General features: G+C 38.2%; 1 non-coding gene across 1 annotated transcript; it reads right to left on the reverse strand.

Moving 5' to 3' along the window:
* Positions 1-15,341: 15,341 nt before the first annotated feature.
* Positions 15,342-15,448, reverse strand: LOC128568195 (U6 spliceosomal RNA). The gene has a single exon (XR_008375020.1). It is a non-coding gene; the product is annotated as a U6 spliceosomal RNA (small nuclear RNA).
* Between the last annotated feature and the right edge of the window lie 7,877 nt (positions 15,449-23,325).

The following is a 23,325-nucleotide window of genomic DNA, read 5'->3' on the forward strand; positions in this document are numbered from 1 at the left end:
CCCAAGAGGTGTGTCACACCCCATGACCCACACCCTCTCCTTCCTTCCCTTTCTCTGCTCTCCCCTCTCCCAAACCCTCCACTGTGTACTAGGTCATCAATTGTCCTCTTATCAGAATTGAGTACAGTGGATTCTTGCTTTTCTGTTCTTGTGAATAGTAGTATAGCTGAATAGTTTTCCATGGTATACATATACCACAGCTTGTTAATCCATTCCTGGGTTGGTGGGCATTTAGGCTGTTTCCACATTTTGGTGATTATAATTTGAGCTGCAAAAAACAGTCTAGTACAAATGTCCTTATGATAAAAGGATTTTTTTCCTTCTGGGTACATGCCCAGTAATGGGATCACAGGATCAAATGGGAGGTCTAGTTTGAGTTCTTTGAGGACTTTCCATACTTCCTTCCAAAAATGTTGTATCAGTTTGCAGTCCCATCAGCAATGTAGAAGGGTTCCCTTCTCTCCACATCCACACCAGCATTTGCAGTTTTGAGATTTTATGATGTGGGACATTCTCACTGGGGTTAGGTGATATCTAAGGATGGTTTTAATTTGCATTTCTCTGATAATTAGGGATGATGAGAATTTTTTCATACACTTATTACCCATTCATCTATCTTCTTTAGAGAATGTTCTATTCATATCTCTTGCCCAGTGATACATGGGATTATTGGCTCTTTTTATGTTGAATAATTTGAATTCTCTTAGGTCCTATTTATCAAGCTTTTGTCTGATTCAAAAATATGCAAATATCCTTTCCCATTGTGTAGGTTGTCTATTTGCTTTGGTTGTTGTCTCCTTAGCTGTACAGAAGCTATTGAGTTCAATTAAGTCCAATGTGTTTATTTTTGTTGCTGTTGTAATTGCCAGGAAAGTCTTCTTCATAAAATCTTGCCCCAGGCTGTTATCTTCAAGTGTTTTCCCCACACTTTCTTTTTTTTTTTTTGTGGTTTTTGGCCGGGGCTGGGTTTGAACCTGCCACCTCCGGCATATGGGACTGGTGCCCTACTCCTTGAGCCACAGGCGCCACCCACCCCACACTTTCTTTGAGGATTTTTATTGTTTCATGCCTTAAATGTAGATCTTTTATCTATCTTGAATCAATTTTTGAGAGTGGAGAAATTTGTGTCCAGTTTCAGTCTTTTACATGTGGATATCCAGTTCTCCCAGCACCATTTATTGAATAGGGATCTACATTGTCAAAATGTCTATACTTCCCGAAGCAATCTACATATTCAATGCCATCTCCATTAAAATACCAACATGATACTTTCAAGAGTTGGAAAAAATAATTCTTCATTTTGTATGAAACCAGAAAAAACCCATTATAGCTAAGGCAATTATTAGCAATAAAAACAGCCAGGGGCATCAGTCTACCAGACTTTAGCCTGTACTACAAAGCCATAGTGGTTAAGACAGCATGGTACTGGCACAAAAATAGAGACATAGGCATCTGGAACCAAATAGAAAACCAGGAGGTGAAACTAACATCTTATAACCACCTAATCGTTGATAAACCAAACTAGAATCTCATTTCTGATTATTTTTACAATTCTTTGATAGGAAAAATGTCTTTTATATGTTTGTTTACTATAGGAGAATGAACATCATGCTTTTAAGAACAGTCACCAGTTCTTGAGGGAAATGCTGAGAGCAGGAGAGTCCCTTGGCTGGCCTAGAGATGTTTTGCAGCCTGGGGACCAGCCCTCAAGTAACTTCATGCTCTAATGAAAGGAGATTGGTCACTTGTTCGTAAGCAGGTGACCTTGAGCCTTTGTGGCACTTCAGAGTGGGGATCAAGCCCGTGGGCAGAAAGAGCATGTAGCAATCCTTAAGCACATAGCCCTTGTATGTGATTACTGGGCACTCCCCACACCTGTTATGTATTCTCAATAAATAGCCACTGTGGAGGTTACTTGGGACTCTCCTGTCCCCTTGCAAGCTCGTACTTTCAATCCACGTACTGGCTGTTTCCTGTATGCAGCACTGGCGACATAGCAGTTCTGACAGTTTACCTATTATTATTTTTTATCTCTAATGGAGGTATACATATATACATTTTTGAGACAGAGTCTCAGTCACCCTGGGTAGTAAGCCTTTGTGTCATAACTCACACCTCAAATTCTTGGGCTCAAGTGATCCTCTTGCCTCAGCCTTCCAACTAGCTGGGACTATAGGCACCCACCACAATGCCTGGCTATCTTTTTAGAGACAGTTCTAGCTTTTTGCTCAGGCTAGTCTTGAACTCCAGAGATCAAGCAATCCATCCTCAGCCTCCCAGAGTGCTGGTATTACAGGTGTGAGGCCTGACACCCAGCCTTAATGGAGGCATATTTCTAGACTCTTCTGTATTGTCAACTACTTAGATTATTTTCTCTAATAATTGATCAAGACCCTTGAAGCTATGCCTTGCCACAAAGTACCTCTATGTTTATTTGTCTCATATTTTTAAAACATACTAATTTTAAGTGTTTATTAGGATAGTAAAACATACTGCAAGAATTTGCAGGGGTCCCTCTGATGTTGGTAGATCTTGAAAGCATTCTCTAGGCAGATGCGGTAGGGACAACCAAGGCTTGGCTCATTTGGATCATGTTGCCAGAGTCAACATCAGGAGTCTTAAAGACAAATGCGAGCCTTAGCATCCTGCTTTTCCTTTCTTTCCCGTATCAGCTTGATTATAAGCATTACTCAGCACTGTAATACTTTTACTTTCCACTGCATTCATGAGTGATCATGGCACTCACTTGCATCACAATTTAGATGAATCTAAACAAACCAAAGTCAAATTTTATGAAAGGTATATATCAGCCAGAGGGGAAAAAAAGCTTTTTCTTTTCTGCATATATGTATGAGACTTTTTATTGCAAAAAAATTACTTAAGAGGCTACAAACTAGTAACTTCCAGATACACAATATTTTCTGCACATAATCATTCGATAAATGTAAGCACATGGTTTCCCTGGTGTATATTTCATTAACTTGCTTATTCACATTGTTTTTAATTCATTGGACACTGTCTGAGCTCCTCCTAAATATTGAGCAGCCAACTAGAGGGTGGAGATGCAGAGATGAACACTACAGTGTATACCTGTGCTTCCATAACAATAAGGCAATTTGTTTTAACTGAAACTAATGCCTTACACATCCTGTGACTTTTAATTAAGAGGTTGCATTTCATCCTCTTTTATCAGACATTCAAAAATATTTCCTTAGACTGATAAATTTCTAAGAGATGCTAAAATATTATGATGACAACGATTCCTGCTATAAATAATCTAGAAATTTGAGGCAATACTCTCTTCCTCCTAAAAATTAAAATGGTGACTATGAGCGTAAGTCTTCTGACTAATCCTGAGTTTCTCAAACAGTGAAGGGCAACATAAAAATAAGACATGTTAAGGTGATGAAGTAGATGTACTGATATAAAACACTTTGCATGACGTATTTTAAAATAAAAGCTAAGTACAAATGATACATTAGCATTTAAGAAATCATTATAGTGGTTGGCTTTGGGGAGGGGAACTGGGGGCCAGGAAGAATATTTGTCTTTTTCTGTATACATTTTTAATAGTCTTTGAAATTATCATGTACTTGTGTTAAATCTCCAACTAAAATAGACAGAAAATGAAGCCATATTGTTGCTCATCTTGAATAACTAACAAATTCATATATACGAAGTAAAGGGAGGGATGGGGAGGTCTTCCGGGCAGAGCAGGAAGACGAAGGTGAAGATTCAGGCAGGCTCTGAGGGGGCCAGAGCCCCCACTGCTGTCCTCATCAGCAGAACTCTCATTACTGGGCATCGGCTAGCTTCCAAGCACTGTGATTCTTGCTTTGCATATAAAATCTCTGTTTTTTTAAAGACCATGTCATGAAGCCATGGAGAAATGGACTCAGATGTTATAGGACATGCTCTAGACCATACAAGCAGTAAGTGACGGCAACAATCCAAAGACTAGTCCATGGGAATCAAAGCCCCTGGGGTTTTTACTTCCTTTTACAGTACTCTGCATTTCACAGAGAGAAAAGCCAGGAGCAAAAGGCTCTGAAGTCTGTATCTGATTATTAAAAGCAAAGGCAAGCCAATACTCAGGGCGACAGTGAACAGACTGAAGAAATCAATGACTGAAGAAACAATTTGTTCGTAAACATCACTGGGAGTGGCTGAGAACAAACTTAGTGATGACACTGAGTGCTGAGGAACTCAGGCCCTTTTACAAGAAGCAGGTGCAGGGACAGAAAAGTGATTTGAAAGAGATACAAAGAAGAGGGATGAGCCCAGGAGTGAATCAGAAGTCTCATGTCTACACTAACCAGAAGGATAGCATCCATCTCAACATTTAACACATACTTACCAAAAGCCACTAGAAGGGAAGGAAAAACCAATTTAGCAGGTGCAGGGATCCTCTGTTGAGCATTGTCAGGTTCTTATTCAAGCAAATATGTCCCCTAAGTTCTCCCCGTAGGCAGGTGACTCTTCATACCTGCTGTTAGAATTAAATCACCACAGAATGTTTTGAGAGCCCTTCTGAGAGGCTGCGGGGACTGACTATTACTGCTCTCCTAAGGCCCAGGATGTATTTAGCAGCCTAAACCCTCACAACATTTAAATGAAATTAGACTCTAAATATTGTTACCAATAAGTATGATATATTTTGTATGTGCAGAAGTAAAATCTCTAAAACTATATCCCTCAGTCACAAATCATGGAGGTCTTCATCTCCACCCCATGAACAAAATCCCTGGTCTCTGAGCCGAGCTTCTTTGAGGATCAGATGGAGTAAGGCAAGGCGTAAGCTTTTTGTAGCTTCTAACTCACCAAGTAACGTTAGGGATGCTGTCTACATGTGGAGGACAGTCTTCGTGTGCCATCAATGCAATGCAGAGTACGTGAATGTGGTCTCTGTCTGTACGTCAATGTAGGCTCTGCAGTTAGACTTCTGGTTTCAAACCCTGGTCTCAACTCTTATAAAATGAGTAATCTTGGGCAAGTCACCAAACCTATCAGTGCTTGACGTTCTTCATCTGCAAAAGGTACCAAATTGTACCAACACTAAGAGAGGACTGTTGTGAGGAATAAGCAACACAATTATGCACACAGCACTTAGAACATTAGTAAATGAACAATAAATTGTTAGTTACTATTTTTATTATTATCACTTAAAATTTAGTTTGGGGATAAATAAATATAAATAAACATAAATATGCATGTCCCCTCTATACAAATATACCCACATACAAGGTCAGACAATTTAGTTAGTGAACTGATCCTAGAAAAAGTGCTACATACCTCATTGCTGAATTCACCAGATAACCAAAGGGACTACTTCAAAGGTGACCATAGTGACACTCAGCAATGAGGTATGTAGCACTTTTTCTAGGATGAGTTCATGAACTTGATTGTCTGACCTTACACAACATGTATATTTGTAAAATAATATATGTGTATATACATACCTGCACCCTGTATCTTTATACACCACACATACTAAGCCACCACATATGACAGCTTTGTCTTTAAGGCATCTATGCTTAGAGAACAGAATTAGTTAAACAGTATCTAGGTACCATAGAACATTGGTCTTTTAAAAACCACACTATTTCCATCTTCTTACCTTTATTTTAAGAAAAGTATAACCCAGTACCTAGCAAAATCCTGAAAATAGCTTCACAAAAGCTACAAAAATAAAGCCTGAATTTTCGTTCTTTTACAAGCAGTTTTCCTGTTTGTTTCTATAGTGTGCTGGTTTTCTAAGCTCCAGCTTCAGTGACATCAACGATGAGCAATTTTCTTGCTCTGTGTACATCTCCAGCCAGACCTCCCACCAACACCACAGCAACAGCAGCTGGGCACCTCTGACACAGAGCCCAAGTCACGGTGGGGGAAACAAGACCTTAGTCACTTTTGATGGGGTCCTGCCATCAGAAGTACTATCATCTAGATGAGGAGATGAAAAATCTACATTTAGAGATAGATAATCACGAAGAGCCACAAAGGTGAGGTGTCATATTTAGGGAGGGGGGCAGATGTGACAGGAGTACAGGAGACATGAAGGTGACAGAGTGTAAGGAGGGAGGCAAGTCAGCTACAAGTGACAGGAGTACAGGGGACGTGAAGGTGACAGAGAGTAAGGAGGGAGGCAGGTCAGCTACAAGTGACGGGGTACAGGGGACATGAAGGTGACAGAGCGTAAGGGGGGAAGCAAGTCAGCTACAAGTGACAGGAGTACAGGAGACATGAAGGTGACAGAGCGTAAGGGGGGAGGCAGGTCAGCTACAAGTGACAGGGCTACAGGGGACGTGAAGGTGACAGAGTGTAAGGGGGGAGGCAGGTCAGCTACAAGTGACAGGGGTACAGGGGACGTGAAGGTGACAGAGCGTAAGGAGGGAGGCAGGTCAGCTACAAGTGACAGGGCTACAGGGGACGTGAAGGTGACAGAGTGTAAGGGGGGAGGCAGGTCAGCTACAAGTGACAGGGCTACAGGGGACGTGAAGGTGACAGAGTGTAAGGGGGGAGGCAGGTCAGCTACAAGTGACAGGGCTACAGGGGACGTGAAGGTGACAGAGTGTAAGGGGAGGCAGGTCAGCTACAAGTGACAGGGGTACAGGGGACGTGAAGGTGACAGAGTGTAAGGGGGGAGGCAGGTCAGCTACAAGTGACAGGGGTACAGGGGACGTGAAGGTGACAGAGTGTAAGGGGAGGCAGGTCAGCTACAAGTGACAGGAGTACAGGGGACGTGGAGGTGACAGAGTGTAAGGGGGGAGGCAAGTCAGCTACAAGTGACAGGAGTACAGGGGACGTGAAGGTGACAGAGCGTAAGGGGGGAGGCAGGTCAGCTACAAGTGACAGGAGTACAGGGGACGTGAAGGTGACAGAACGTAAGGGGGGAGGTAAGTCAGCTACAAGTGACAGGAGTACTGGAGACATGAAGGTGACAGAGCGTAAGGGGGGAGGCAAGTCAGCTATAAAGCTTTGATGGAGATGAGAATGCTTTAGCTGGCCTTGGAGGAGAAAGAAGATTTACATCCACGGAGTAGAGAGTGGGAGACAGACTTGGCCATGTACTTTCCTTCCTCCCCAGGTATGAACAATCCCTGATGAAGCGGACGGATGGGAGAGTACATGGGACTGGGGGCCTTCAAAAGCCCAGGTCCTAGTGCAGCGTCTGCTAATATGAGTGACCTTGGACCATTTACTCCACACTTCTGGATCACCTCACTTATTAAATGCTGGTATTGGAAAAGATTACATTCAAAGTGCATTCCAGATCTCACTTGCCATGATGTTCTGAATTATGTGAATTATTTCTTTATATCCAACTTAAAAAGATAACTCTTCATTCTAGTCCTTCTAAGATGCCATCTCAACTTATCCTACCTGCCTCCTCCATCTAGTCCCCAGTACCACTACTATTACCATCAAAATCAAACCATTCCAGCCTCTACTCTGATAATTTTCCTTGTGTTCTTGCACCTGGGAAATGAATATTACTTAAAACTATTTCTCACTTTACGTTGTGACCTCTTAGAATTGAGATATCCTTGACTTCAAAGAATATAATCAATGGCATGGAGCATAAAATAGAATCTTAAGTCCATTAAACTCTTTTATAGTAATTTTCTTGGTCAATATAAAATGAACTACTAGCTGAATTCTGATAATAATGCAAACATTAATACTAATGTTAATAGTAACAATCTGTTACTAAATAGATTTAAATATTCAGGGGTCAATAGTCAATCGTAAATATCTCTATTTTCATATTAAAAGGTACAATATCAGGTCAACCCAAAGTGGACATAACCTGTGTTGTTTGATAAATTGGTTAGGCAAGCAATACACTTAATTCCAACCTGAACACCAGCATTTACAGATGTCCTTTCTTTTTTTTAAACAGGACTATTTTCCCAAAGAACTCCAAACACTTTGTTGATTTTTTTAAAATAATTAGATAGCAAAATAACTAATGTAATTAAACAACAAAGGAAAACACAAAAAATTAATCCAAGAACCTTAAAATCTGACAAACAGTTAAAGGGAAAAACTAGGGAAGGAAATTACCAGGAATTAACCAACAATATTTTCCCAATGACTAAAGAACTTAGATTTATAGACTCCAAAATGGATAACAAAAGTTGTATGTCAGACCCATCATTGTGATATTTTAGAACTTTGGGGATAAAGAGAAAACCAGAGGGGGAAAAAGATAGTCATTTATTAAAGCTTGGCAAGAAAAATGGCTTCATAGATCTCAACAAGCATATTCAAAATTAGGACACAATGGAGCAATGCCACTAGAAAAGAAGGAATATCACTTCAGCAACAGAGTTCTGCACTTAGACGACGTAGATCCTAGACGTCTTCAGACCTGTGAGGATTCAAAAGTAATGATCTCTTTTACTTTCTCAGGAAACTCTTAAGATAAATGTTTACCACAATAAGTGTAAAGGGGGGAAAAATAGACATGAGATCCAACCCCAGAGAGAAGTGAAGTCAATTCCCAGAACTATGGCTGTGGGGAAATCTCAAGATGATGCTTAGGTAGTAGCCCAGAGAGCAATGAATTCAACTGGAGCAGAAGGAAGAAGGCTTCAGGAAGGATGTCCCCAGGAAAAAATGAACTCATAGATTATCTAGCATGCTTGACCATATCGTGTAGCTCCAAATGATGATTTAAGAAAGAAAACCGAACAAAATACAAGACAATAACTAAGTCCACAGAAAACAAAGTTTAGAAGGAACAGCATGAAGATAACATGCCACACAGTTTAATTATGAACAAAATGTATGTTATCATAACACAGACACCAATTATTCATTTAACAAAAATGTTGACTTCAGGGGAGGAGGAACAGGGTGGCAAAGGAGACTCCGTAGACTTACAGTTTTCAGGATGAATCTTATAATATCATTTGACTTTTTAAACTATGTATGTGTTTGACTTTAATAAAAGTTAAATTAAGAAAAAAATACAGATTTTCTACAAATCTGTATTTTTCAGTGCCGCCTAAACTGACTGTGCAGTCATGGCTCCACCAATCTGCCCAGCAGGAGTCTCAACCTTCCTTCCACACAGGGCAAGTGATATTTCACTAGGACACAATCCCAAAGATGCTCCCCTTATGCTGACTCTAACATGATGTTTCTCTCTGCTTATGACACTGTATTAGGCACTGCTTCAAACTTCTGATTTCAATTTTTGGGAGCATATACTCAGAAGAGGGATTGCTGGATGACATGGTAGTCAGTTCTATTTTTATTATAATTTTTTGAGGAACCTCTATACTGTCCGCTATACTGGCTATGCCAATTTAAATTCCCACCAACCACACAGCTTGTGAGAGGTCCCTTTTCTCCACATTCTCACCAGCATCTACTATTTTTGTCTTTTTAATAGCAGCCATTCTAACTGGGGTAAGGTAGCTCATTGTGGTTTTGATTTTCATTTCTCTGATGATTAGTGATGTTGAGTATTTTCTCATATAGCTACTGACCACTCGTATGACTTCTTTGAAGAAATGTCTATTCGATTCTTTGCTCATTTTCAGATGAGTCATTTGTGTTTTTGCTATTGAGTTGTTAAAGTTCCTTATATGTTTTATCAGATATGTGGTTTTCAGCGTTATTCCCACTAGTGAAGACTGAAAAGCAACCTGAATGCCCCTGACAGATGAATGGATAAAGAAAATGTGGTGTGTATATATATATATATATATATGATAGAATATTATTTATCCTCTAAAAAAGAATGAAATTCTGCCATCTGTGACAGTATTGATGAACCCAATACTGAAGTGAAATAAGCTAGACACAGAAGGACAAATACTGCCTGAGCCCACTATAGGATAATCTAAAACAGTCAAACTTACAGAAGCAAAGAGAAGAATGATGGTTGTCAGAACCCAGGGGCAAGGGGAAAACAGAGAGGTGTTCCTCCAAGGTTAAAAAGTTTCAGTTATGCAAGACAAGAAGGACAGCAGGGCAGGGTGCCCACAGTTAACCATACTGTATTGTAAGCTTAGAACTTTGCTGTGATGGCAGAACTTCAGTGTTCTTATCACACATACAAAAGCAAAGAGGGCATAAGGAGACATATGGAGGTGACAGTTAAGTTTACCTCCTTGATTGTGTTGATGATTTCATGAGTTTATATTTATAGCTAAATATCAAGTTGTATACATTAAGTGTGTACAACTTTTTGTGTGCCAATACGACCTTAATAAAGTGGTTTACAAAAAAACTACATAGAATACAAGTGTATAAGAAAGTGTAAGATACATTTGAACAGTCTATAATGTGTCCAAAGTTCAATATTCACAAATATCCCTGTTTTATCTACATTTAGTAATTGGCTGGCCTACCTCAGGATTGATCTTAATATACCACACATCATCACATTGACTTTGATAATACGCATGTACAGGGTGATTCCCAAGCTCAGATGCCTACCACGGTCGTGAATGTAGGAAAAGAATTAAACTATGTAAATCTCTCATTCTTTCCTTATTTCACTTTTCATAGAGTCATGAGACTAGAGAACTTATTTTTTATTCTCAGACAAGTAAGACAGCCTACAGGATTTTGAATGATAACTAATTCTTGACTTTGGTATCTGACAGATCGATGGGAGTGGTAGCCACTGTGGCAAACTGTAGAAGACAAGTCATTTCTAAAGGCAGCTACTGTTCAGGGGCAGCCAATCACGCTGTGCTGGAACAGAGCCACGATGTTCTGCTCATTTCAGTTCTGTCTTACACTTTCACGTCCTAATGTAAGTCCCATGTTATTGAAGATGGAAGTCACCAAAGATGTTTATGGACCATATGATTCAAATTTCTGAGACAGTCCTGATTTTCAAATAGATGCTCCCTTTAAATTTATAATCCATGAAAATGTCCGGGAGAATCAAATGTTTCAGTATATAGATGTTACCTCCCATATGGCTTCTCAAAATTAAAAAATATGTACAAATCCTCTATCCGTCATGTACTCCATCCTTCAGAAAAATTAGGCTATCATATTTATTATCTACTTAATTCAGTTGTGGAGAAGCGTCGCTCTTTTTCCTGTTACATCATACTGTGATGCTTGGACTGAGCCAATGCCCAGTGATTATGCAGAGTGGAGAGCATGGATGTTAGATTGTGAAAAATTTTCCAAAGGGATTGAATATTGTAGTTTATAATGTCAGAAGATAATGTCACAGCAGTAATTCAAATAATCTTTTATCTTTTCCTCCCAGATCCCACAGCTTTCTCCCTAACCCTTCTTTCATAGCCTTTTCTTGTCCTTAAAGCACATGGTTGGAGTATCCCACAAGGGCCATTTTATCTCTTCTTCATTTTCACAAGTCCCTGTCTCTGTATCTGGTTTTCAATCTTACCACCTGTCCCAGAGGACAAGGTTTATGCCCTTTAGTATCAAGACCAGGCTCTTTATTTACCTGGACCTATAGTCATCCCTCTTCCACTTTGAAAGTTTTCCCTTCTATCTTCACCCATCACCAGAGTTTTCCTGCCTTCACATGAAAGTCAACAGATGCTTCATTAAACCCCACCCTTCTTCTAGCTGCTACCCAATCATTTCTTTTTTTCCTTCTCATCCTTTATCTCTATTTTCATTACCATCCTACCCTTTGCTTCCATCTGGCTCTGATTACAACTGTAATAGTGGAAATGTGCCACATTCATTGAAAACTTAGCTTGCAAAATACTTTCATAGACATCATCCTCTTTTATATTTTTATTCAGATAAAATATACATATATATCATTTTTACTATTTTTGAGCTTATAGTTCAGTGAGAATAAATACACTTGAAACTCATAATAACTATGAAGTAAGTAGAACAAAATTATGTCTATTTTATAAAAGAAGAAACCAAACTTCTAGGCAATTAAGAAATGTGTCCAAAGTAAGAACATTCAGTAAGTAGCACAGGAATTTGAACTGGATCTACTGGGTCCTGGTGTGGTGACTTTCCTCTGTTCTGCTGCTCTGATACTACTGGTGACCTCCTTCTTTCCAAACCCAGTGATAATTTTCTTAGTCTTTTTATCTCTTTTTGTGGATAGACTAATTTTTTAAATCCTTGAAATGTTCTTTGTTCTCTGAAACTCTGTTTCCTGAGCTTTTGGGGTACTACAATTTTTAGTTCATTAACCATTCATCTTTTTTCTCCTTTTCTTCAACACTTTATCATTGTTCCATTGCTCCCAGATGTAGAGGTTTTTCTAATACTCAACTTCTTCTCCTTCTCCTCTGTCATCTCTCTCTTCTTCATCTTCTTTTCTAAATTTTTAGATATTCCTCCTTGTAAGTCCATGACTTGACACAGATGACTCCAATATCTATTTCTAAATTAAAACCTTGAATACATTTTAAAATTTCCCACTCTTTCTTCAACTAATCTATCTCACTTCTGTTTCTCCCTTCTATCCTCCTTACCACTACCCACCTCCAGGGACCTACCTCCAGGGTCTCACCACCCTTCAAGACTAGATGATGCTCTCTACAAAATTTCAATATCTTAGCCAGACTTTTAACAGTGGCTATTTCCTTTCAGTCATCATGCACACTGCTGCCAAATATTTGCCTTAATTATAAAGCTTTCTTAGTGGCACTGTTTCCTCAAGAACATCCATGCAGTAAAGCATGATCTGAACCTCCCTATGTAAGCTTCACATGCAGCCACAAACATGACTGATATTGCTGAACATGAAAAGATGTGCACAATCAGCTGTCACCCTGAGAAAGTGGCTAGGGAAGAGGCAATAATGGTTAACTGAAACTAGGTCACATGCCATAAAGAAAACGTATGTTAAACATACCTAGGTCTTATTGTACTTGAGCTGGAGGTGACAAAAACACTCTCTTCTAACATTCATCCTTACTTTCACCCAGCTTGCTATATTATTGGGTAGGAAGAACTAGCATGTAGGGTTTGTTTATTTATTTATTTTCCCACATTCATAAAAATATTACAGCATACTAGAAAGATTCAAATGGTTCCATGTGGTGTTTTGAAATTCATAGCAACTACAGTCTGAATGACTTGCAAATTGGACAGTCTGCCAGAGTCCCAAAGCTTTTGCATCTCCTTAGTGTCAGGATCTATTTCAATGGTCCCCTGATCCAGGGCCGAGGCTTCAGGATGAAGTGCATGGATGGGAGAGTTGTCTCTAGTGATCTCTATCTAGAGGTAGTTATCTCTCCTCTTTCCCTCAACCTCCTGCAGCCCAGTGGAGATTCCTCTCATGGGGCCTCTCTGAGTCTGCTCCCTCAGCTGTGTGATGTAGCCTGCCATCTTGCAGGGGAGCATCTTGCTGGGAATAACAGTGATCTCTTCTCACACATGCTTTTTGTGTGAAGTCATTGCCCAGATGTGTGTAGCATTTCTCAGTGATGACCCCAGCCCTGAGATGTGAACACAGCCCATATTGGTGAGTCCTTGGTAAAAGAGGCCATGCCAAGTTTCAAAACACAGACTTTATGGAAAAGGGAAGCTATCAAAAAGGTTTAAAAGCAAAAGTAGAGTAGGTTCACTGTTATAGTTTGAATGTACCCACAAAATTCATGTGTTGAACAATTAATCTCCAATTCAATGATGTGGAGAAGTGGGACTTTAAGAGGCGATTAGGTCATGAGGGTTCTGCTGTTTTCTCTGGAGTGGGTTAGTTATCTCAGGAGTGGGGTCATGATAAAGGACACATTCAGCCACTTTCTCTTTCCCTCTCTCTTTCATGCTTTCTTGTCTTTCCACCTTCTGCCATGGGGTGACTCAGCATGAGGGCCCTCCCAGATGGAGGCTCCTCAAACTTGAACTTCATAGCTTTTAGGAATGTAAGAAATAATGCTCAGTTCTTTTAAAATTACCCCCTCTTGGATATTCTGTTATAGCAGCACAAAATGGATTAAGACACTCAGATATGAATTTTGGGAAGTGTCCTTATTAGCTTCCATATGGATCCAAGCTCATTTACTCCTTCTATTCGAACTCTAACCAAAGCATACCTACACAGATATGTGTACGTATATGTCAGATAAAGGGTTACCATCACGATCATAAAAACATTTTCATAAAACACCAAAGTTTTTTAAAAACTGGAGGGAAATAACAGAAAATTTACAAAAATAGAAATTTTCAATAAGTACATTCAAAATAATAGTAATAAAAATAATTTCAAATAATTTGATAGGTGATGTGGCATTTCATCAATCACATTTGAAAATATTTAAAAGGAAGGCAATAACCACTGTTGGCCCTGATTAAAAGATGCTGAAATGAGAATTTTCATACACTGCCGATGGAACTGGAAATTGTTGAAAATTTCTAACAGGTGATTTGGTGACATATATGTATTATATATATAATATTTCAGATACACAGCATAACTCTTTCTCATTATTTATACTTTTTGAAATTATCCTAAGGAAATAATTCCATTAATTCACAGGTTATTCATTGCAGAATAGCTTATAATTGCAAAAATAAATTGGTAATAGCTTATAAAGGTAGGTTATTGGTTTATGTACGCTGCATATCAAATTATTACATAACCATTAAAAATTATAAAGTAGTTGTATTTATTGACATAGTAAGATGCTTCTAAAAATGTCTAAGTAAAAAATCAGATTATAAGACTATATATATATGTATGTTTCCATTCTGAAAAAATACAACAAAATGATGATATATAAAAAACATGTTAAAGACTTCAAAATTTTCCCCACTCTTTCTATAATGAATATAAATTATTTATGTATATTATTCTCTCAGCTTTGATAGTCAACATATAAAGTATTCATATGAAGATTCCCTGTGTCTTCCACAAAATTGATGTCTATGTGTTATTTGCATTTTTTTAATCATCTCAAAAGTTTTGTTTTTTTTTTAATTTATTGTTGGGGATTCATTGAAGGTACAAGAAACCAGGTTACACTGATTGCATTTCTTAGGTAAAGTCCCTCTTGCAATCGTGTCTTGCCCCCAAAAGCTGTGGCATCCACCAAGACCCCACTCCTTCCCTCCTTCCCTCTCTCTGCTCTTCATTTCCCCACCCCTCCCCTCCTTCTTTCTCTCTCTGCTTTCCCCTTCTCCCACCCCCACTGTGTCATTAATTGTTATTAATTGTGCTCATATAAAAATTGAGTACATAGGATTCATGCTTCTCCATTCTTGTCATCTCAAAAGTTTTATTAAAAGCACTTGACAAAGTAAAACACATTTCATTACAAATTCAAAATGGTATACATTCAAAAGTATGAACCTCAACATAATAAGGTCATGTAAACAAGCCTTCAGATACCATCATACTCAACAATTACAATGTCTACTCTGAAAATATGGAACGCTTCATGAATTTGCATGTCATCCTTGTGCAGGGGCCATGCTAATCTTCTCTGTATCATTCCAATTTTAGTATATGTGCTGCTGAAGCCAGCACTCCATGTGTTATTTACTTAATAAAGCAAACACTTCTGCAACACTTTATATACTGAGCAGTAATCTAAAGGAGATAAATGATATAGATAGATACAGATACAGATATAGATATAGAATATAGACATAGATATAAACTTAACTCATTGGATCCTCACAATAACCCTGAGCTGGGTGCTCTTATTATCCCTATTTTACTGGTGAAGAAACAGGAACACAAAGGATAAGCAAGTGCCCAAGTTCATACAGGTGGTGATTGTTGATATCCTTAACCATCACACTGACCTAACCACACACTGACTTCTGTTTAAACTGGCTAAGCTTTAATGCCCTCACCTGGATAGTGAGAATAATAATGTCACCTATCTTGTGGGCTTGCTATTGGGCTTAACTGAAGTGAAGCATGAAAGAACTTAGCTTAATGCCTGACATACAGAGTTAGTAAGTGCTAGCTATTACTGATAAAAGTAAGAAGAACTCTGATACTAAGGACTTCAACTATCACCACCAGTTCAGCTTCATTTATTTCCTACAGTGCCCCAACACATGCCGTCTGCTTTATTTCTGTTATCTTCCAAATATGTCACACTTACTCCATATGTCACACTCATGTCTCTGCTCATGCTGTTGGCCTCACTGACGTCAGGAGAGTGGACCTATCCCAGTCACACTGGGCCATAAAAACCTAGTTCTGAGAGCTTCGCTAATTATTCTCATTGCTTCTGACCTTCTATTGCACTATATTCATTAATACCCACAAGACAATCAGTGCACTATTAAATGCTAGTTCCTCTACACAACAATACAGCAAGCTATGTGAAAGCAAAGATGAATGTTAGGGTGATTTTTCTTGTTGTTATCTCCAACCCAAGTACAATAGGACCTAGGTGTATTTAACATATATTTGCTTTATTTCTACTTCTTCATGGAAATAGGCCCATAAAAAATAGAAAATTGCTGTTTATCTAAGTTTCGCAGCATTTTTTTTCCAGAAGAAAGAAATAAATCACAATATTAAAATCAAGAGAATTAAAATCACATGCAAATGCAAGCTCAGATAAGTATGCAAATTTTATATTACTGTTATTAATGCATATGGTAATATGAATTAATAAATATACAATATTAATAATATTAGAATTGACTATGAACCAAGTGTATGGTGCCCCATGATCATATTGATGTACACAGCTATAATTTAATAAAAAAAAGCAAAAAAGAATTGACTATAGCTATTTATTGCATGTCTCCTTTGTATCGAGCACTATATCAAACGATTTATAGACATGACATCTTACAACCGTAATATTAACAGAAATAGTGCCTCTGTAAAAATGCAGGATGAGATTAGAAGCCTGCCACGTAATGCTTGAAATCAATTCCAGTTTGCTCTAACTCCACAATATGCTGCTTCTCTGTATTTGTCCTTTTGTCCTATGTCTTTATACGAAGTTGAGATTTAGGATCTATTTTTCTAGTTCTTAAACATATCAATAAAACCACTGTTTTTTGTTTGTTTGTTCGCTTGCTTGCTTACTTGTTTGCTTGCTTTTGGCCAAAATTTGCCTTTCTAAAAATTAGGATCAGTATAGAGTACTCAGTTTCAGATAATCTCCCAGGCTATTTTGTACAATAATACTAGAGAGACGTTGTTTCAAGGGAGTATCTAATTAAAGATGGGGTCTACACTCTGGGAACTACTACCATGAAACTTTGGGTATGTATAATTATTACAGCCATTAGGGATTAGTGTGAAGATTTCAGGTCTTTCTGTGTCCAAGGGCATGAGGAAAAGTCAACCTTTTAGAAACAGTATGTCTATATCCCCTGGTTAATAAGACAGCGAAACAGGAAATACTGTCACTGTGACAGTCCCCAGAGTCTTTGTTCTGTGGACGTATGGACAACTTTATCCGGGTATTTCAGCCTGAGGTGCTGAGCTATAAACAGAAGCAGAGCAGTTCAGAAGACAAGACTGGGTGGCCACATGAAAGTTGTTCTTTGATTCCCTGAGTATCATCGCCCCTTCTGTATTATGTGGTCCCTTCCCCTGAGGCCATTATCTTAAGACACTCCCAGACCACTGACTGGACTCTTAAACTGAGCAATTGCATGGAACAGATGGCAAAACTTTTTCTTCACATGCAAAGATTTGGGAAGAGGCTCATAAACAGCTATATTTACAGATATAACCTTCACATATCAATAATAACTCTCACCGCCTTCAAATCCTGTTTTAAAGTTTGAGCTCAGCACACTACTGAACTTCCTCAGTTTCTTTGCTTTGTACCACTTCTAAGCTGTACTTGATGCAACAACTAAATGTTTAATATAAAACAAGCAACTATTTTTAAAATGTGGATATTAGTTGTATGTAATGCTGACTTTCTCAAGTTTTTTTTTTAACTTAAAGAAGTACTTGTTGCACAGTTTTTATTATTTGAATAATTTTTGTTATGAATACGAGAATACTAACTATTTCTCTACAGGCATAATCGGAGAACATGAAATTCATTTTCATGTAGTTAAAATTCAATGGAGCTTGGCATTTTAAGACTTAAAAATCTTTTCTGAAAAATAACCTTTGTAAAATCCAAATGTGCTTCTTCCCCCTTCAGCAAATGTTGGCTTTTGTTTTTTTTTTTTATAGGCGGCATATTGAATTTCCCAGGCTGTGTTTCTGAACAGCAATCTACTGAAAAAAGTGCAATTATTTTTTTTCACTCAAACATGCATTTGAGAGAAATGAGTAGATCAGATAAAGAGCTGAGATGCTATTCAACTCAACCTTGAGTCACTCTCTGTCTCTTTAAAAAAAAAAAAAAGGGTGGCAAAATCAATACAAACCAATAATAACTTCACATTTGTGGAAGCAACATGAATGGCTCTCCAAAATATTGAGACACATCCAAGTACATTTTCGTAGAGCTGATATTTATCAGAAGTCATTTGCCCTCAAGCAGATGCTCCCTTTCATTGTGCTCCTGTCACAAATGACTAAGATTTATGACAGACAATTACAGCATCTGCAGTTAGCAGCCTTATAATCAGCACCATTATTTAACGATTGGTGCAATAAACTGACTCCTGTTACTGTTTATCAGATATCAGTCAGTTCTGGCCATTTTCTTCAGCTCCCAAATCACAGTATGGTGCAGCCACTGCCTTTTAATGGCTAGGCAGAAGCAGGAGCGTTTTCACATTTTTTACAGGCTGCCGAGGCAAAGAAAAAAGCAACCAATTACGTGTATGTCTGCTGCCCTCTCATTTGAGTGCCCGGGTACGCAACTATCTCTATACAGTTCTAAACCTCTTGGAGGAAAAAGCAGCTTTTACTGTGGAGAAGGGCTTTTTATGTTAAAAAACAAAAACACAATAAAACAAAAATATGAAAAAGAATCCCTCTTGCCTTATTTTTTTTAAGTTCTCTGTTTAAATTTCCATGCCTTTTCTGAGTATAAAATGTTGCTCTCTTGGTCTACTGTTTTATCTTGTAAGTATGGTTTCAGATTGTCTTGCATAACCAGAAAAGCCGTTATTGTCCCTGAAAAATATTTGTCAAGGAGCAGATTTTTTGTCCAAACTCTGTGAGGTTTTGCTCAGTGGGAAGTGCTATGGATACAAGGAAATCAAGTTTTTCATAAAACTTCTTTTAAAAGAAGTCGTGTGTATGCTTAAAAGTCACTTATACATTACAGAATTCTATATTTCTAAATATAAAAACAGGCAGAGTATAGATAGCATTTAAAATCCTTCCACAAGGAACACTACACATTTATGTAGCAAACACGAGTGGCCGGCAACAAGGCAGAGGCTTTCTGGAAGGCGAGACTTCAGTGTAATGTGGGAAATGGTATAAAAATATAAATTTACAGTCAGCCAAAATAAAAAGCTTATATAATGCTTCTGTAGATGTTTAGGTATCAAATGCTATTCTGATTATTTAGAAAAAGTAAATAAAACACAATGCCAGATCTTATATATTCTTTTGTTACTTTTTTCATAACCACATAAGCTAAGTTTCTTCTTTGTATCAATAAGCATTTTGTCCAACATTTTCCATTTTATATATTTGATACTTTTGTATATGCCTAGTGGAAAATATTGATGAAGTTACACTTATAATTTAAATTCTGTGTTTCATTCAAAAGTTACATGCTTCTCTCAAGGGGAGATACTCTCAAGGGGAGAACATTAGAGAACAGATTAGTATGATCTTTTAATTAAAAATAAATTAATGACCCCATGGGAATCAGATTCCCTTTCTGGAAAAATGTATAGAGGGTTTTATCCAGTTAACATGTAAAACTGGTTATTTTCTAACTTTGACACAAGAACTTCACAGACCTTCATAAACAAGACCTCAGAATTCCACATTAAATTACAACAGAAAAATAGTGAGAGTGATGGTTCTCAGACATTCAAGCTGGAAAGGTCATAGGTATTATTTTGTGCAGCCCTCTCATTTGAGAGATGGTAAGGGGGAGAGTGTGAGTTAAGTGATTTTTCAGCGGAGCACAGAATTAGACATTGGCGCAGCTATGATTGGATTCCAAGTACATGGGTTTCTAGCAAGGTCCCTTCCTGTGGAGTCCACACCAGATGGCCCAGCTGCTCTCTCCCAGCCTGGCAGAAACCAGCCCTTGGGCTCTGGTAAGACAGATTCTATTCTGGGTGTTCTGTGCAGCCTCCCACAGATCTCTGTCCTCTGTGGCTCAAAGAAACAAAATTTCCATAGATCTGCAAGTTACTTACTTCATTACTTCAAAAGCCTCACCTGGAGCCAGGAGAGAATTTCAGTCATACAAATAAGGAAAACTTTTATTCCATCAGTGGACACCAAAGTTAGCTCAAGTTGTTGGCTTTTAAATTTCCTACTGTGGTAGTTTGGTACCTTGTATCTATCTTGATTTTGTTTCCTTTTTGGATTTTCTTCTTTTTTTGAGTTTTTTTTTTTTTTTTTTTTGTAGAGACAGAGTCTCACTTTATTGCCCTCGGTAAAGTGCCGTGAAATCACACAGCTCACAGCAACCTCCAACTCCTGGGCTGAAGTGATTCTCTTGCCTCAGCCTCCCAAGTAGCTGGGACTACAGGCGCCCACCACAACGCCCAGCTATTTCTTGGTTTGCAGTTCAGCCGGGGCCGGGTTTGAACCCGCCACCCTTGGTATATGGGGCCGGCGCCTTACTGACTGAGCCACAGGCACCGCCCTTTTTTTTTCTTGTCTATCACCCATGTTTATTTCTTAAATTTTACTTTTTTTAATTTATTTTTTTTTATTGTTAAATCATAGCTATATACATTAGTGCAATCAAAGGGTACAATGTTCTGGTTTCATATACAATATGAAATAATCTCATCAAACTTCAACATAGCCTTCACGGCATTTTCTTAGTTATTGTATGTAGGCATTTGTATTCTGCATTTAGAAAGTTCTGCCTGTACCTATTCTAAGATACACCGTAGGTGTGGCCCCACCCATTACCTTCCCTCTACCCTAACCTCCCCCCTCCCATTCCCTCCCTTGGCCCTTTCCCCATATTCTTGTGCTATAGTTGGGTTACAGCCTTCATGTGAAAGCGATAAATTAGCTTCATCGTAGGGCTGAGTACATTGGATACTTTTTTTTTCATTCCTGAGATACTTTGCTAAGAAGAATATGTTCCAGCTCCATCCAGGTAAACATGAAAGAGGTAAAGTCTCCATCTTTCTTTAAGGATGCATAGTATTCCATGGTATACATGTACCACAATTTGCTAGTCCATTCGTGGGTCGATGGGCACTTGGGCTTCTTCCGTGACTGAATGATTATGAATTGGGCTGCAATAAACATTCTGGTACAGATGTCTTTGTTATATTGTGATTTTTGGTCTTCTGGGTATAAACCTAGTACAGGAATTATAGAATTGAATGGCAGGTCTATTTTTAGATCTCTAAGTATTCTCCAAACATCCTTACAAAAGGAATGTATTAGTGTACATTCCCACCAGCAGTGTAGAAGTGTGCCCTTTTGTCCACAACCACGCCAACATCTCTGGTTTGGGGATTTTGTTATGTGGGCTAATCTTACTGGGGTTAGGTGATATCTCAAAGTAGTTTTGATTTGCATTTCTCTGATGATTAAGGATGATGAGCTTTTTTTCATGTGTTTGTAGATTGTGCATCTGTCTTCTTTATGGAAGTTTCTCTTCAAGTCCTTTGCGCACCCTGAGATGGGATCACGTGTTCTTTTCTTGCTAATACGTTTGAGTTCTCTGTGGATTCTGCTTATTAAACCTTTATCGGAGGTATAACCTGCAAAATTTTTCTCCCATTCTGAAGGCTGTCTGCTTGCTTTAATTACTATGTTCTTGGCTGTGCAGAAGCTTTTTATTTTGATCAGGTCCCAGTAATGTATTTTTGATACTCCTTCAGTTGCCTGGGGAGTCCTCCTCATAAAGTATTCACCCAGGCCGATTCCTTTAAGAGTTTTCCCTGCACTTTCTTCAAGTATTTTTATAGTTTCATGTCTTAAGTTTAAATCTTTAAACAAGTGAGAGTCTGTCTTAGTTAATGGTGAAAGGTGTGGGTCCAGTTTCAGTCTTTTACAGAACGCCAACCAGTTCACCCAGCACCATTTGTTAAATAGGGAATCTTTTCCCCACTGAATGTTTTTAATTGGCTTGTCAAAGATTAAATAACGGTAAGTAGCTGGATTCATCTCTTGATTCTCTATTCTATTCCAGACATCTACCTGTTTTTGTGCCAATACCATGCTGTTTTGATCACTATTGATTTGTAGTATAGTCTGAGGTCTGGTAGCGTAATTCCTCCTGCTTTGTTTTTATTTCTGAGTAATGTCTTGGCTATTCGAGGTTTTTTTCTGATTCCATATAAAACGAAGTATTGTTTTTTCCAGATCTTTAAAGTATGACAGTGGAGCTTTAATAGGGATTGCATTGAAATTATATATTTCTTTGGGTAGTATAGACATTTTAACTATGTTGATTCTTCCCAGCCATGAGCGTGGTATGGTTTTCCATTTGTTAACATCTTCAGCTATTTCTTTTCTTAAAGTTTCATAGTTCTCTTTGTAGAGATCTTTCACATCCTTTGTTAGGTATACTCCCAAATATTTCATCTTCTTTGGCACTACTGTGAAAGGAATAGAGTCCTTGACTGTTTGTTCGGCTTGGTGGTTGTTGGTATATATAAAGGCTACAGATTTATGGGTGTTGATTATGTAGCCTGAGACATTGCTGTATTCCTTGATCACTTCTAAAAGTTTTGCAGTAGAATCCCTAGTGTTTTCCAGATATACGATCATATCATATCATCCGTGAAGAGTGAAAGTTTGATCTCTTCTGACCCTATGTGGATACCCTTGTTCACCTTTTCTTCCCTAATTGCAATGACTAAAACTTCCATTACAATGTTAAAGAGCAATGGAGACAATGGGCAACCTTGCCTGGTTCCTGATCTAAGTGGAAACGATTTCAATTTAACTCCATTCAATACGATATTGGCTGTGGGTTTGCTGTAGATGGCCTCTATCAGTTTAAGAAATGTCCCTTCTATACCTATTTTCTTAAGTGTTCTGATCACGAAGGAATGCTGGATATTATCAAAAGCTTTTTCTGCATCAACTGAGAGACTCATATGTTCTGTATATTTTAGTTTATTTATGTGCTGAATTACATTTATAGATTTATGTATGTTGAACCAGCCTTGAGACCCTGGGATAAATCCCACTTGGTCATGGTGTATAATTTTTTTGATGTGTTTTTGGATTCTGTTTGTTAGGATCTTATTGAGTATTTTAGCATCTATATTCATTAGTGATATTGGTCTATAATTTCCTTTTCTTGTTGGGTCTTTCCCTGGTTTAGGGATCAAGGTGAT

Source organism: Nycticebus coucang, chromosome 16 (assembly GCF_027406575.1).
Source record: "Nycticebus coucang isolate mNycCou1 chromosome 16, mNycCou1.pri, whole genome shotgun sequence".
Taxonomy (NCBI): domain Eukaryota; kingdom Metazoa; phylum Chordata; class Mammalia; order Primates; family Lorisidae; genus Nycticebus; species Nycticebus coucang.